At 44.0% G+C, this 12,841-nt stretch overlaps 1 protein-coding gene across 6 annotated transcripts in view; it reads left to right on the top strand.

The window, feature by feature from the left end:
• The first annotated feature begins 1,805 nt into the window (after nucleotides 1-1,805).
• Nucleotides 1,806-12,841, top strand: part of SPATS2L (spermatogenesis associated serine rich 2 like) — an 88,140-nt gene continuing 77,104 nt past the window's right edge. For 2 of the 6 annotated variants that reach the window (XM_069781771.1, XM_069781766.1), the window contains exon 1: nucleotides 1,806-1,950. The gene's annotated coding sequence lies outside the window, so the exon portion shown is untranslated. Of the gene's footprint in view, nucleotides 1,951-2,481; nucleotides 2,522-12,841 lie in introns of those variants that run through there. The other 4 variants (XM_069781767.1, XM_069781769.1, XM_069781772.1 and 1 more) reach the window with 4 other exon arrangements.

Below are 12,841 nucleotides of genomic sequence, written 5' to 3'. Positions count from 1 at the left end.
TGAAATTAATGAGAAAATAAAAAGAGTGACCTTTGGCTGAGCACATACAGTTTATGCATGAGCTAAACAGCAGGATCCTTTTTCATTCTTCTTTTTCCCACATTCTCTTTCTCCCTGCTCTCCCTCATCCAAATATAATTTGTAAAGCCTTTAGAGCCTTTCATCCTATGTGTTTCCACTGTGTTCTTTTAGATGAGTCTCAGGTCCATGATTCACATCTATCCTCTTGTGCTGAAAGGTCAGCGGCACCCTTGTTTTATGAATATAATGCACCATTCTCTTGAACTTCAGAAGCATTTCCAAAACTCCCAGGCAAAATTCATACAGCTCAGGGTGCAGATAATGTCAGCAATACTATAAAGAGTGCTCTCCGAACACAAATACGAGCCTGGACATTCAAAGTGACGTTGTTTAAAATAAACCAGTATTTACTTAGGATCTGAATAGTTTTGAAGATATGATTCCAAATGAAATGTTAATTCTAAACCTGTGGCCTCACCGTAATGTCGAGTATCTAATTCATGCCCAGCTTTCTGCAGCAGGTGGACGAGCTCATTCAACAGGTACTCATTCCATGAAGCCTCTGTAACTGAACAGAGCAGAAGCTGCCGAGCGAGGTTCGCCTGGGCACCACCATCATGGAGTACTATGTGCTGTCACACTGAGGTGGTTCTCTGCCAGCCCACCTGCCTGCCACGAGGAAGTGCTGCCAGCTCTGCCTGGTTTGGAGGGTGGGTTGGATACGTACTATTATAAATCTCACCTTGAATTATTTTCCATGCTGCAGTTTGGGAATCCTTAGTTGAAAATAGAAAGGACCGAGTGCTGCCTCCAAACTGTGTCTGAAGGTGTATGAAGTTAGTTTTCTGGCTGAGGGTAGGGAGTTCAAGTAGAGGTGCATTACGACCAAGAGTGTCTCCTTCGCGTTAGCAGGGGAAGAGGTACGCAACGATTTTGAGAGGAAATGCTATGATTTTCCAGTACTTGCAGCTGACGTTGCTAACAAAAATGAGAACTGCTACGTGTTTGGGTTAAGGGAAATGCTGATGATGGTGTAAGACGCCAATAGTGATACTAAGTCCAGATTACAGCTGTTTATGGAAAATTTGCTCTGACTGTTTTAGTTCCAAGCGTGCAGTTGTACCTCCACATCCTAGCGTGTAAGTGGATGGTTATTTATTGCTCCTTCAGCTTTGTATTAGCAACCCTGACTACGTGTTCTCTTTGGAGCTTTTAGGCGGTATTTTAAAACATCGATTACCGAAGCACCGGCGTTGAGTTTTAATATTCTGGTTGTCTGCTACGGGTATTCGCAGATAGGAGGATTCGTACGCTGGCAATGATTTACGCTGCCTGTTGCCTTTTGCTTAGCGAGGAGAAGTTCTTGAGTGGGTCTCGACAGGAGGACTAGCGGTGTCGCTGCGCGTCGTACGCGGCGAAGGGGGCACTCGTAAATTAGGAACCCGCTGCAGAAGCACATCACCGGAACCCGGGGGGCTGCTCTCCGTCCCACCCAACTCTTCCCTTCCCGTCCGGCACCCGGGACGCGCTCGACACGCGTTGTGCTGTCGGAGCCGGGCTTCGGGCAGCCCGCCAGCCCGGCTCCCGAGCGTCCCGGCGGAGCGCCCCGTCCCCCGCGGCCGTCCCCTCGCCGCCGGCCGCCCGGCGCTCTCCTCTCCGCCCCCCCCCCCCCCCCCCACCGCGGCCCTCGCTGCGGGCCGGGGGCGCGCGGCGCCGCCGTCGCTGTGGGCGGGGGCCGTTGCGGCCGTTACTGAGGCGGGCCCGGGGCGGCGCGCGCCTGTAGGGGAGGGGCGCGAGGCGTGTCCCCGCGAGCGGGCGGCCGTGCCACAGCCGCGATCCACTACCGGCCGCCGCGCCCCGCGGGTCCGCAGCCTCCTCCCCGGCCTCTGCCGCGGCGGCCCGGCCTCGCTGCGGCCGGGCGGCCACCAGGTAAGGCGCCGCCCTGCCCTGCCCTCGGCCGCACCTGCGCGGGCCCGCCGGGAGTTTCTCGCCGAGGGGTGCCGGGAAGGGCGGACGGTAACTGTGGTGCCGCGCGGCACCCCGCCCGCTGCTCTAACGCTTGGGGTCCCGGCGCCGAGACCCGGAGGCGGGCGGGGGCCCCTCCTGGCGGCACGGGGACTGCGGCCGGCCCCGGCCCCGGCCCCTCGGGCCCCGCCCGGCGCGCGCCGGGACCGGCTCTGCGAGCGCCCGGGAGCCGCTGGCCGTGACTCGCCCGCTCCCGCCGCTCCGCCAGCCCCCGGGCGCCGCCGGAGCCGAAACTGGGCTGGGCTGGGCTGTGCCGTGCCGTGCTGTTCAAGGCTATTCGGTAACAGCCTCGGTCGTAAATGATTAACCGCACGCCCGGGGAACAGGGAGCCGGGTCTTTCCGAGCGCAGCCGTTTATCCCCGGCTGTCTTCGCGGCCAGACGCGCTGAGCCAGCGGTACGTTTGTTCCTGAAATGCTGCCTTACGTTTTTGCATGGGCTGTGAAACGCTGCTGCGAGTGCTCACATGCCACAAGGTAGGGATGAAGGTTGCGGTGCCCTAGCTACTGTTTCTGCACGAATCCATCTGTTTGAGGACTTGTTTTATCCGCGCCAAGGCAAAAGACCACTATGGTGGCAGGGGTTTGGTTTGGTTGGTTTTTTTAACGTTCGTTGTCTTTTTTACTGTGCGTGAAAAAAAATTTAATAATTAGGTGTGGAATCCGCTGATAAGCAGTGGCAGCTGGCAATATTCTTTTATTCTCTGTCAGAATGCAATGTTTCCTTTGTTGAGCTGTAAATGAATAGTGTAAGCTTCTTCCCCACCCTCAGCCTGATCTCATCCTGAGATGTGAATCACTTGTACTACCAGATTTATTTTCTTTAGGAGAGCTAAGAGGCACCACAGAAAATCCATCTGTTTCATTCTAGGTCACATTCCCCTGGATTGATTTGGTTGATTTCAGCTTGAAAATGTGCTTCAAGGCAACTAATGATCTTCCATGGGAATTCTTTTCTGTTAACTTTCAAAGTTGAATTACCAGTGTATGTGTAAAACATCATTCTTCTGTTTCTTTGAGCTCCTGAGGCAGCCATAAAATATTTTCCAAAACATGATGATTCAAGGAAGGTAAACTAAAAACTTTCCAAACAGAAAGTGGAAAAGACTGCTGCATGCAGAATGTCAAGGTTAACTAGGAACGTATTTGCACTGACCATGAAAGAAATCCGGGGTGATAACCTGTTGAATGCCACTAACTGGAGTCTTCAAGCTGCTGTGAACAGGACACTGTGTCCTTGCCACAACTGTTTCCGTGAAAGCAGTCGAACTGTGTAAATGCAGAATGATTTCCAGGCCAGAACAGGTTCTGATGAATTTTGTGAGGCGCCATCACAATCTGCTGGAGCTGAACACTGCTGCTAGGCTGTGAGTGTTCTCCTAATTATGTTATGGGACTTGAAGGAGTTTGGTGCTTTATGAGAACAGCAGGATCTGTTAAATGTAAGGAGACACCAATCAAGATAAGGCTTGTACTGTGTCAGGTGCTGTATAAACATGTAGGGAGGTAAGGTCACAACTCTGGGAAATTTACCGTGTAAGAAAGTGTTATGATTAAGATGAAGTAAATTAAGTACCCTTCAAAATGTTCTCAGGGTTACACTTAAATGAGGGGGCTGTTTCCACAGTCCTTATGCCTAGGCATATGCCTAAGAAGGAACATGTGCTTGAGAGTTATTGTTTTGGCTGACATATAGTAACAAGCCTGAAAATTGAACGCAAGCATGTCCAAGTACTTTCTGAGTTGAGGGAGGTTTGGTTCTGAATCTAGCTCAGTTTTTCTTATCTAGTCTTTCTTGCTCAAAGAAATGGAAATGAGGCTATGTCAGGACACTTTGCAGCCATTTCTGAAATTTTAAGGAAATACCTGTCCAGAACTGAAATCAGTTTGGGCCCATTTTTAAGAGAAAGCACAACAAGATTCCAACAGCCTGCAATGTTTTTTATTTTCTTTGAGCTTTCTTCTAGCAATGGTGGAAGTACCAAAGCTGTGCCTGTCTGCAGTTGTAGGCAACCTGTATTTGGTATTAATTCCCCCAGGCTGTTGTATTTGTGTTCCTTTTCACCCACACTAGTTCCCTCTGTTGTCATTCTAGGGACTGTATTTCCTAGGATGTTTTCAGAGCCCATGTCTCAGAGGTCTTTGGACACTGTTAAGTAATGCTAGTCTTGCAGAATACAAAAAAAATCCTCAATCATTTTCTCCAAACAACCTGGTGTGGTGCTTTACACATCTAAAGGAAAGGTCAAACTCCACTTTTCACAGTGCACCAGAGGATAAAAGTAAAGCTGCGTAACAATTGGGAGCAGAAAACCCAAGAGCAAGGAGGCTTTGCACAAAGATCAAGGGAAGAAAAATAACTTATAGTTTAACTGTTAATTGTAGTTACCTTGTAGTTAACGCTAAGGATTTTATTGCCCATGTTACTCTGGGGAAATATGACTCCATATCTATGGCTGGTGCTACTGTCTCGTCCATCCTCCGTGTTTTTCTGCACTGTTCCAATCCTCCAGTTTCTCTGTTCTTCCTCCTGCCTTTTCTTCCCTCCTCAAATGCTTCATCAGCTTTCTTGCAGTTTTGTCTTTCATGTACAAAAACGAACAGTAGTGAAATAGTAAACTTCAATAGCAAAGTGCCTTTATTTTAGACTGGGTACCTTCCCCTGCTAATAGTTATTTGAAAGCAACAGTCCATAGTATTATCAAAGAATGTGGCCCTGAACTTCACTGAGATTAGCAGGGGGCTGTGCAGTTCTTATCTCTTTACCCTGTTTGTTTCTGAGCACCTTGAGCTTCAAGAAGACGGTGCAGTGTTGTTTTGCCTTTACTTTGCATTTGCAAGATTCTCTTTACAGTCCTGAGGACTATAAGCTCATGTTTTACAGAGTGTGAGATGATGGGATGTGTAGTTACATTGGGGGTATATTTGGCATAGCAGGACTTTTACTTCCGGTATATATCTGAAAGTGGTGTCATTGGTGACTCCCGCAGCAAAGATTTTGGCCCTGGTAGGTACTCTCTTGTAACATGCCAAAGACCAGCTTCTTGCCTGATATAATTTGATAGGGCAGTCCGAAGAGCTAAATCCAACTGGCACCTTGACCAATGGTGTGTACAAAATATATTGCTTGATTTCAGGAGTGGATTGTGGGAGCACAGGGAGTATAAATTCTGGGATGCAGCAAAAGAAGCTGGAGAGTGAAAACTGACATTTTTTCTACCGTTTAGTTTCAAAGTACGTGGGTGGAACAGATGGGTGAAGAGGGCAAGTCTGACAGCTGTGACTTTTGTTTCTGAATGGAGGTGCAATAATTCCCTAGTTCTGGATATGGATTAGAAGAAATCTGGTTTTGCTTATTAGCCCTCACTGTCTTTCTTGCTGAAAATTCGTCCATATGAAGCTTGTTTAGAAACTCTGTAATGAAATCATATGTGCAAATCCCATTTTGTGTGTGTGTGCATTTGCGTGTAAAACCTGAGAACTGAAAATGTGATTGGGGCAGGTGGAGAAGTAAAACATTTCTTACTTCTCAGAAGTCATCAGCAGATGTAATTGACCCTTTTTTTGTGAGAGACTTCTGAAACAGACTTCAAAATTAGAGAGTCAAATGCTGGTTTCTCAATATAAAAAGTGTCTTTTTGTTGAATAGGCCACCATATACTTTGTGGGCGATGGCAAATTTGCTCAATTACTAAAGTGATTATTAAGCAACAGTAACAATGCTTTCACTCAGTATCCCAGTGCAATTATACTTTTCTAGATCTTGTACCAAAACAGCTTCTGACGATTTTCTGTTTAGACAAGGCAAATAGTGCTGCAGACCCTAATTAGGGTTTTGGAATAAAGTCAAAACTCTGCATGTGTTTTAAACTTCTCTCGTAAAACAACAATGATATAGAATGCCTGCCCATCTTTTTGTAATACAAAAAAGACTAATCTAAAAATATGCTCTGCATATACATAGTAGGAAAGGTTTGTGGCATAACATTTTCAAAGCCTGTTCTTTTCTTGGTTTGCTCTTAACTGAAGCTATACAGTTTCTTCAAAAACCATGAGTTACAAATGAATCTGCAATACTTTGTGACTCCTTGTCCTTTTCCTTCAGACAAAAGGCCCTTTCAATCCATTGTGGAACAGTCACCAATTCTCATGTGGTCATTCAAGAAAAGGATAGTGATTGGCCTTCATAATAGGCCTTTCAATACTCTTTCTAATGGTTTGCTGACTGAAAAAAATGCCTATGTCTGTGTACTGTGTCCAGTGTTTAAATTACTGATGAATCTAATCTCCCAAGTGTTGAAAAGGTAAGAGTTAAAATGGCAAAGAAACCTCACCTGTTTGTGAATACCAGTGTGCTGGTGCTCAGATTTGGGGACAGATTTTGGCCTGTGTAAACTGGTACAGTTTTATTTGATGTTGATTGGCTGAAGGTCTGTTCTGTTTCTTTTTTTTTTAAAGTGGTAACTTAAACTGCTGTTTCTGTGAACTGTGCTTCTAAGAGGGCTGATGCTGTTTTATGTTCTGAGTGGCGTTAAGCAGTGTTATCTGTTTGTGCTGTGCAAGGCCAAGTGGACTGTGAGTATGATTTCTTGGGAGGTGACTATCCTCGGAAGTTGTGGGTGTGTTTTGAGTTAGCATTAAAGAAGCTGCTACCACTGTTGTGTTGACAGTGCAGTCTCACTGAGTTGTTATCCTTCTGTGCTGGTAAGGCCAACCTGCCTGGCAGTGTTTCAAAATAAACACCCCACATTCAGGGCAGGTAGGCTGGTGTTTGTTGTCCCAACCTTATGCAAAATCCATGCAAGGATTTATGGTGTTTGACTGAGTCTTACCTGGAACAGCATCAAAAGGTAGTGTTTGTGCTATGAGACATTTCTGAATTATGCTAGTTCTTCAGGATCCTGGTTGATTTTGTTAGAAACCTGTGCAGAGCTTGCCCTGAAGGTTCAGTGCTGGAGTGTCTGCCTGAGTGCTCTCCGTGGCACGTGGCTTTTATTGCTGCTGAAGACTGATGCATGCTGACAGCTAATGGGGTGGCAGATCAGGATTTGAGGCTTTCTTTTTTGTTTAGGTACAACTGCCAAGGAAGAGTATTGGGCTCCGGAGGACTCTGAGCTCAAGCATATACTCGAATAGTCATTTCAGACTGAATTATTTTCTTAGTAATATGTAAAAACAGCTTTCAGTATGTACTGTCCTACACACATCCAGTTTATGGCTTCCACTTCTGCACTACACTTAAACTATCTACTTTTAGTATTTCAATTACAGTGCTGTGTATGGTTCTCTGTGTAAAATTAAATGCAATGAAAGCCTTGCACGTGTAGTCCGGGTGTGGTGGTACTTCTGAGTGGGAATATATTCAGAGACTGTGGTTTATACTAGTGGTGGAAAAATCTACAAGTCCCAAAATGTCATCACTGTGGGACTTCTCCTTTCTGTGTTGATGGAGGGAATGACTATCTTGTGCAGTAATACTAGCCTGTGCAGAATTTGATTTAATGATCTTTAGGACTCAGTCTGAATGAAATGTTGCCTTTTTTGTAATTCTGTTTTCCAATAATAACTTAGTGCTGGCTAGAAATTGTTTTGAGTTGGCTGGTTTGTTAAGCTGCTGGCATGAAGTTGTGCTTTGGTGTTAGGATCAGAGCTTGTACTCCTTACTCTGGAGTTGATGAGGGGAGGGATGGTGGTGGAGATAGACTGCTTGCACAGCACTCAGGCGGAGAGAGGCTTCCCCATCTGTTCCTGCAGCTCCTGAGGTTTCCCATGTACTGCAACCGCTTTGTTACTAGAGTGAAAGAAGGAAACCTACTTCTCATTAAAATCCTCAAAGAACTTGAGGGTTTCTTGCTCCACAATAGCCAAATTATGTTGTGTACAAACACAGTGGAAGCCAGAAAGGATTGTATAATTCATCTGGCCAACAGACAGGCAGCCAGGTCTGAAACCCAAGGGAAAAACAGAGTCAAAAGATCAGGTGTACTGTCAGATGCACAGAGCTGCAGCATGGGTAGGGTGAGGTGTATCTGCCAATGGTGCCCTGAAGAGGTCTGTAGTGTGTGGTAAATACAGATGAACTGGAGCAGCTGCTGTGTAAGAGTGCCTGGAGGCTTGTAGTAGTGAAGAAAGCAGAAGATGGTTGGAAGGAGCCCTGGTGAGGGAGGAAGGTCAGGGAAGATCCCAGGGCCCAGAAGGAGCTCTGGCAGTCGGAAGGCACCAGGTTTTTAAAAATGTCTGTTCAGATACTCAAGTAGGAACAGAAGCTCATGAGGTGAGGGTGAAAGAGGGGAATTACAGGGAATATCTTTTCTGTGTGATGCTAGTACAAACTGAAGGCGTCCCTGGCTCTGATGGGGTATTACTCAGGTTTGGCCACTTGGTTGAGTATCTGATGGAAATGATGGGCTTGTAGCAGTTCATAAGTTACTGATTTAGAGCCAGATTCTCTTGGGGCTTATGCTCACTGAAATGCACAAGTACAAAGTTTGGCCCATTATCATTACTTCCTTGTCATTCAATTAGAACAGTTCTCCCTTTATTATCTGTTGCTAAAACCACACACCTGTCTAATATCCGTGCTCTTGTGCCTCAGTGATCTACATGTGCTGATTCTTTACCAAATTGCTGGTGGATTGGAAGGTTTTGCAGAAGGCTAGAGAGTATGGTTGGCATACAGTTGATTGCAATAGCTGCATTGACTTTTTTTTTTTAATGTGGTAATTACTATTTTGTCCTAGAAGAAGGAAAATAAATATCCAAACAGTGATGCATTGGGGAATCCTTGAGCTGAGCAGACAGTCAGCTTTACATCAGAAGAACCCTGACTCCCTAGTGTGTATCTGTATGGAAAATGTCATTTTTCTGGCACGTGCTGAAGACAGGAAATCCTCAACATCAATGGAGTGGCATTTTTGTGATACTGGTGTAAAATCAGTATCTTGCCTTATGATCTTTTTAATATTTATATTAAATTCTGCTTTTTTTGTTGTGTAGTTATTTTTTGCACTAAGTTTACTGGGCTTTTTGATATTAGATGGTTCTAATAGTGTACTGTTGGGTCTGCATCACAGTGTGGCCTGTAACATCACAATTTTTTCCTGTTGTGAGGGATACAAGCCCTTCACATGTCTGAAATTGGTGAAGTCTGGGTCCTCTCCAGCTTAGTTTCTTGGGAAGGGATATTTGAAACTAAGGTCCTGTCAGAGCTCTGCATGTATTGGAAGTTTTGCAGCGCTTTTGATGTGAGTAGGAGTTTGGTTCTATGTCCTTAGCCAAGAATATGGCATGAGAGACAGCTATGGAGCAGGCTGCAGCAGTGTGCTGCCTTTCACTGCACTAGTCCTGTGTTTATGTAGTGCTCAGTCCTGAAACTTCTGGCAGTTCTGTGAGAGGGTTCACAGTCCACAGAGTGTTTTGGGATGAAGGGTACTCTATAACTTGAAGAGTTCTATTTTATTTCGTAGCAAAGAGAGTAAGCCTGCAAAACCAAGGAAGTTCTGAACAAGGGCAGGCATTTGGCAGTCTGGAAAGTCACTCTGCTGTTGGCTAATCTGGCAACAGATGGTCATGTATGTAAATTCATCCATTGCGCTGCCATCACTTGACAAAGAATGATGACTTGCCTTTCTCTACGCTAATGGGATGAGTTGAGGTTCCCATGTTAGCGTTTTAACACGTGATTCCCTTCTCTTAAGTTACACTGTATCTGACCCTGATTATTTTACACATTACCCTGTAGATGAGGAAAGGTTGGAAACTTCTAATTGCCTTCCTGGTGTTGGATTTTCAGAGATGTTGAGTGCAGAAGGTTTTAATTGGAATTCTGTGCAGTCAGGTCCCCTGAAGACCAGGCTGTAGGTGAATGGTGGTACCTTGCAAAGCATTTGCATGAGAATTGCCAAAGAGCAAAACCAGATTTATTAAGCTATAACAAGGGGCTTGTTAAATGGAAGAGGGATCATCTTGCAGTTGCAAAGTCTATTAAACTGCAAAAAGGTTAGTCATTACCATTGTTGCATCACATTAAAGGAATGAAGCAATGTAAATGCAAACATTAATTAAACTGAATAGCATACCTTTAAACTATCAGTCACTATTTTAAGTGAATAAGATCTTCTTCCTTTTGGAAAGCCACTCAGCCTGATATTAAAGATTCCTTTTCTGTAAACTAAAAAAGAAAAACTGCAAGTTTGCTGTTACTTGTGACAAAAAAATAGATATTTTGTATCATAGTATAGTGCTCATTCTCTGCTGAACTCAGCCTACCAGGTTCTGCATCCTCACTGAGCTGCCTGCGAAGTCAGAGCCCAGCTCTTCAGAAGTGGTTTAATAGAGGGAAATGGTCAAACAGCATGATAGCAAGTGCTGTTTTTCTACAGTGACAAAAGACCTGGGCAAGGACAACTTATTTTGAAATCTTGGGCTGTAAGGTAGGAGGTGCTTCACCACATATATATGGGAGCAAGGCTCTTGCAGAGCTGCATTCTTCCTGCAGGCCTTACGGCAAGCATGGAGAACCACTGGAACTGGCGCCAGCTGGCAGCTGGGGTGGTTTGGGATGACTGTTGCTGAGTGTGCTGGTTTTGTTGGATTTTGTCTCTAAACAAATTTGGTACCAGACTCCATAAAAGGCTTTGCCTTTTGCTAGTTTAGGATTTTTCTGGGAGGGACCTCAGGGGCTTTTATGCACTACATTTTTGGACATTTTCAGATTTCATTGCTAGCCACAGAGAAGAGCTTTGGGAAGGAATCTGCTGTTAATTGAAATGGAAAATATAGGGATACACAGGCTCTTGAACAGCAGATGGACTTCTTAAGAGACAGGCCATAAATTATTAACCTTCTGTGTTTAATACAAATGTAGAAAGGTAATTGTTCATGGATTAAAGTTTAACCCCCCACCCCCCCCAAAAACCCAACAAAAAGCCACACACGCACGCATGCAAAAAGTATACAAATAAACTGTGTGTAGTTAAAAGAAACATCCAAAGAACAGTCAGATGGTGGTGATGAGATGGGAATATATCACCCACTCATATTCAGCACCATCTGAACTCTACTATGTAAGATTTTCAGCACAGGTGATACAAGGAAGTCTAAGAAGTGTATGTATGATCTGTCTTGTCATACATACAGAGATGAAGACCATGTGATTTACTCTGGTCTGATTCTGTATGCTTTTTTACATGACAGCTTTAAATTTTCATGTAGCTTCTTCCTTGAAAGAGTCTACCAGGTTTACCTTCCCACAGCTTGGTCCTGCATCAGGATCAACTTAGGAGGAGGAATGAGGCCCAACCCTTGCCTGTTTCTAGCTGTCTCCCCAGATTGTTTGGAATGCTATTTCCATATTCAGGATATACACTGAAACCTGGAGCCATCCAGGAGTCTATTTGCTTTTGATGAGTATCTGGGGGGGGTAGTGTGTGTGTTGTTGTTTTTAAAACAAAATATGAAAAAATTAGGTTATGTTAATTTTTGCCTCAAAGTGGCTAATGAATCCAAGCTGACAATTTGTATAAAAGATTTGGCCTGAAGTCATGTGAAATAAATGAGTTCTCATAATTCCTTGAAAGGAGAAGCCAAGAAGAGAACTGCTAATAACATCCTAACCATTATGTGTTAACAGCCATGTGATAATATTCATGTGATTATTGACAGATGTGAGCATTCCTCTGTGAGAAACATAAAGAGCTTAAGTGTATTGAACCTCTTTTCACCAAAATGACAGGCCATCAGAAGAAAAACACTTATACAGAGAGTGCATCTTTCAGAGCTGTTACAAAAATGGCTCTGCAATTCCATTTCATATGCAATATATACGTAAAGAGTAGGGCCAAAGCAACACCTTGATCTCTGGAAAATTGTCTGTGTTGCTGATAAATGTTGGTTTCTTAATTTCTCTTGGGGCATTAATTCTGTGGAATTCCTGTTTTGGTTGTACAGGAATTGATCTGCCAGTTTCTGGGTTTGTCTCTTCAATCATGTATTTTTTCATTTTTTTATGTAACAGTGCTCTGTTCTATTGGTTTAGGAAATATTTATTAAGCAGCCTTGATTGCAGGTCCTGCCCAGCTCCAGCTACATTGCCTCCCTCATCCTGGCTCCCATGCTGGGGCTTTACCTTAGTCAGGTTTTGAATTATTATTTGATTCATTGTTGGGTTTTTTGTTTGCTTTTTTTCCCCAGTGGCTCTTATCCCTTATGCTCCCATGATATCATAGTAGTCAAATTTAGGTCAAAGTAGTATCCTAAGGAGAGGCTGTTTCTAGAAGTCTTCTCTTACTTAAATGCCAGGTGTGTGAGAGGGACCAGCTAATGGTATTTCTGGTAAACTGTTGGACTTTATATTCTAGTACCAGACTTTATAATCTACTTCTGTCTTCAGGCTTTTAAATTTTATTAAATATTATTTTTATTTTATATAATAAATAATATAAAATAACTATATATCGATATATTTAGACATACCTAAAGTTTGAAGGTTTTCCTTCAATTTCTATGATCTTTTTACTTAACCGTAAGCCATCAGCACTGAAGGAGGACTGTTTCAGCGGTTTCATGTTTGTTCCTTAGCGAGCTAATGTTAGGTACTGTGTTCTATGGTAGTTCATGTTCCTTTTTTGCAGTTGCAACATGTTTATTTTTGGGGGTGGGGACGGACAGATTGATTGTGTCAGAAGACTGCACTGAGGTTTTCCTTTATTCCCTCACTTCTGCTGGAAGTTCTGAGAATGATCATAGGGAATTGGGTAAAAATTTGGCCTCTAATACAATGAAGAATGGCTGTTTCAC

This window comes from Haliaeetus albicilla, chromosome 4 (assembly GCF_947461875.1).
Source record: "Haliaeetus albicilla chromosome 4, bHalAlb1.1, whole genome shotgun sequence".
Taxonomy (NCBI): domain Eukaryota; kingdom Metazoa; phylum Chordata; class Aves; order Accipitriformes; family Accipitridae; genus Haliaeetus; species Haliaeetus albicilla.
The sequence above is the reverse complement of the archived record's forward strand: the minus strand, read 5'-3'. Positions and strand labels throughout refer to the sequence as shown.